General features: G+C 37.7%; 1 non-coding gene across 1 annotated transcript; it reads right to left on the bottom strand.

Moving 5' to 3' along the window:
• Positions 1–3,457: 3,457 nt before the first annotated feature.
• Positions 3,458–3,624, bottom strand: LOC122796066. The gene has a single exon (XR_006363911.1). It is a non-coding gene; the product is annotated as a U1 spliceosomal RNA (small nuclear RNA).
• Positions 3,625–4,332: the final 708 nt, after the last annotated feature.

Here is a 4,332-nt window from a genome sequence, read left to right as displayed (position 1 = left end):
AGTATAGTAAAAGTATTTTTGTGATCATTGTTTTGGGATGAAAAGGAGAATTTTTGTTTTATTTAGGTTCATCATTTGGATCGGTTCCGAAAACAATCAGTGGAAGAATAGGATTGTTGTGTAATCGTTTGCAGTGATGGCATGCTTAGATCTCAGCAGATTAGAGTGGAGTCATCTATGTTTTAAATCATGGAGCCGTGTCCTACTGTAGTATGGAGCTTGTTTATGAAAACATTGAATTGGACAGAACCTTGGACTGAACCCTGAGGGACATCAGTGGTTTTGGGTACGTGGAATGAGTAGGTTGTTTTCCATGAAACAAATTAACACTGTTACAAAACACAGATTTTATACCAAATTCAGTAGCTGCAGTACTTCTTCCACTCAAATTATTGCTTCCATTGGAAACATCTTCCTTGTAGGTTTGAGAAGGAACTCCTGGTACACTTAAATTGTTAGTGTTATTCACCAATAAGGTATCTTTCATTTGCTGACCCAGGCCAGAAAGGTTACGTGTTAAGTCTAAGATCTCCTTTGGAATTGAATAAGTAATAAGATTCAAATTGGCGTTGTTATCATCATCAAAGAAATCAGTTTGATCACTGCAGCCTGTGGTATCTATAGTGCTAGAAAGAACCAGGAAACTTCACAAAAGCCCAGAGAAATGGTTAAAAAGCCACAAAAAAATCAAAGAAAACAGTTGCTGTAATACCACAGTGCTCAGTCATAGTAATAGTACTTTTAAGTTTAAGAACCAAAATCTAATAGCTGTTCAACTGGCCTTTTCTTCAAAAGCACATACAATAAAAATACTTTTAAGTTTAAATACCAGAATCTGACAGCTATCCAACTGCCCTTTTCTTCAAAAGAACAAACAGTAAGAGAACCAGTTTTTGCAAAGCTAAGTGCTTTCATTTAAACATTTAATGAACTTCTTCAAATCTATACAAAACAGTCACTTAGTCCTACTTAAACATTTTCTGATAATGTAAATAGTTTAGAAGTCAAGAAAGTTAAATGGCACCTTTTACTAAATGCAAATAAAAGTCCTGGGCTAAATGAAACCATAAATATAAAATGCTTACTAAAGATACAAAGGATATGCATTTTTATATCCTTTTTTATTTATTGATGTTTCATTTATTGTACTTTTAACTGGAAAGTTATATAGACTGCGGTGGTGGTGCTGCAGTAGTGTTGTCGCCTCACAGTAAGACGTCCAGTTTGATTCTCAGCTAGAGCGTCTTCTGTGTGGAGACATGCGTGAATGGGCGTACCTTCATTGAAGGTTGTGCGTCAGGGCCGGCAACTTGACACATAAAAATCTACTGCCAATCATTAGCAGACTGGAGTTCCGCTGTGGTGACCCCTAACCAGGAAAAGCTGAAAGATACAACAACAACTGGAAAGTTATATGTGAACTTTTTATGTGATTTTTTTTTTAATCTGGAAGATTTTAAGTTTGGTATCATGTGATTATGTAGTTAAGTAAAAGTATAGAGCTAAGTGATAGTTTTGTATCTGAAGAAGTTCATTAAATGTTTGGACAAAAGCATTTAGCTTTGCAAAACTGGTTCTCTTATTGTGTGCTCTTTTGAAGAAAAGGGCATGCAACAACCCTCCACTGGACCAGTAATCAAGGAGCCACAATCCTCACCACTGGCAACAGTGGGGGACGTTCACTGGGAGGATAACAGGTACACACACAGTATTTTCAGATGCAGCTCTCTGCATCAAGTGCAATTTCCCTTAAGAGCACACAGAGACAACAGTCAGTTTGGGGCTGGTTTCTCCCTCTTTCTCCAGATCCCCAGTAAGACTCGCCACTGGCACAGCTATAGAGTTGAGATCTCAGCTGAGTGACCAAGCCAAGACTTCCAGCACACTCTCTGTTCAACCAGCGCTTTGTGTTCCTGCCCAACTAGCTGACACACATACTCTTTGAGGTTTGATTTACACACACACACACACACACACACACACACACACACACACACACACACACACACACACACATGAGAAAGGCTGGCACAGGTTTACTAGCTTTACCTCCTTCTGCCTAGATTATAAGGTAGTTACCACTGCCACCAGTCACTTCTTATCAGCTACTTTAGGGCCCTTAACAAAGGCTGTCCAATCTTACTGTGTAATATTAATACTAATACAAATGGCAGTTTAACCAAGAGCGAGGCTATTAGGAGTGGCTCGCACAGTGTCACCAAATAAATATGCAAGTACTCTCAAAACTTAAATATCTCTACACAGATCAGTCACAATGAAAGGTTTAAATATATTTAATAATAAACAATAAAAGAACAAGGCAATACTAAATATTTACTCTCGGTTTCATCAGAGTTCAAAACCACAGGAAATATTTAAAATAACATTGCAGTGCAGGCTCACACAAATAAAGAAAAATATCTGAACTAAGCTTTACTACATTCCTGGCTGTATCTAAGAGAGTTAAACTGCTCCCTAGAGACTTACTTCATTAGAGCAAGGCAGATGTAGTGAATGGATCTTCTAGTTGTCAGGTCCAAGACCAAATACAGAAGGCTCTGTCTCACTAAGAGACTTCTCAGATTAATATTTAAAATATTACTGCTGGGATATCTTGAAAATGACATCATTTCTGGTCATCTGACTTCTAGTTCCCAGGCCAAACCCCCCATTGCTAGAAGCTGGCAGCATTTAGCATCTACCTGTAAAAATATACAGACAAGAACTTTTCCTTAGATCTTTGGCAGATGCTGGAAGTCATAAAACAAGTGTATTCCTTCATGCTTCAAAGGTAACAGTTAGTTCACTCCAAGGACAATACAGAAAGCTTGCTAGCACAGACTCTGTGTCTCTAGCTGCATTGAAAACTTGAGAGGTAGCCACTTTATTGTGTCCTATAAAGTAATTTAATTTCAGATACTTTTCTAAAGTTTACTAGACTGAGGTTAACTTTCTGTATCCCAGTTTCCACTATTAAAATATATACGTTTAAACAGTTACAATAGTGCATGTACATTTCTGTTCTCTACAAGAAGGGCACAATCTGGATACATTTTAAACAAAGCAGTTTTACAAATACATTTTCAACACAAACATCTGTACAGAGCAGTTTGATATACACATGACATACAGTTCTAATGCATTTGTAACACAAGCATCTTATATAAATCATTTTGATATTCACCAATGATATATACCTATTTACAAAATTCCAGCTAGCTGTGCTGGCAATATCTCTTTTCATCACATGGCTATTGAACAGCTATCAGACTCTGGTGTTTACATTTAAAAGTATTTTTATTGTGTGTGCTTTTGAAGAAAAGGGCAGTTGAACAGCTATTAGACTTTCACTCAGCACTGTGGTATTACAGCAATTGCTATCTTTGATTTTGTTTGTGTGTTTTTTTTTAAGCATTGCTCTGGGCTTATGTGAAGTTTCATTGTTTCTGTGCTGATAGAGATTTAGGTAAAAGCAGCATTAATCTGGTTTACCATAAATTATACAGTTGAGTTTCCCACATTTGGGGAAATCACAGGTGTCAATCCAACTGAAGTGCAATGGAAAGGCCTCACCCTGGGGAAACCATCTTCTTGATTGTGTTTTTTCCTGTGCCTGGTAAGTAAAGTCTTGGAACCCTTGAGTGGCTCTAGGGCTAGCACCACAAGCTAAAAAAGAATTGTGAGGTAATGAGCGACCCAACAAAAAGGAGTCTTTGGTGAGTTCTGTGAAAACTGTTACAGTTAGAAGTCTGTCATCTGTGTTGAGAAGTCTGCCTTCTGCCTTCAGTCCAGGTGCAGAGTGCTGTCATTGTGTTGCTGCCAGTCCAGAACCCATGCTGGTTTCTTGATAGAAAAGCATATTTTAAAGAATTCTCCAAGCTGATTATATATTAGCATTTCTGGTATTTTATCAAGAGTGGGAGGGTGGGATAGAAGCTGTCCTGTAGCTGAACAATGAGATGGGGTTGGATATTTTTGGAAGAGGTTTTGATGATCTATTACTGATAGACTTCACCTCTGCAAATCAGATGGTATGAGAAATATCATGGTCCTAAACTTCTTCTGCAACATTAACATAATGGTTTGGAGTGGCAGGTATATATCAAACTGCACTGAAAATGACTCCCCATCCACATAAAATAGTGTTCATCCCTGACCATATTTAAGTGTAACTTCAATTAATTGATAACAAATAGTAAATTTACCCTGAGACCACCACTGTAGTAGTAATGGACAGATACAGCTCTTAAATTATTTATCCCAATATACGAGTTCCCTGCAAATATCTGTAGAGCCAGCTACTAAATGCTTTATCCCAATACATAGGTCCCC

Source organism: Protopterus annectens, chromosome 2.part2 (genome assembly GCF_019279795.1).
Source record: "Protopterus annectens isolate FY-2018-M chromosome 2.part2, PAN1.0, whole genome shotgun sequence".
Classification (NCBI taxonomy): Eukaryota; Metazoa; Chordata; order Ceratodontiformes; family Protopteridae; genus Protopterus; species Protopterus annectens.
This window is presented reverse-complemented; position numbering and strand designations above follow the sequence as displayed.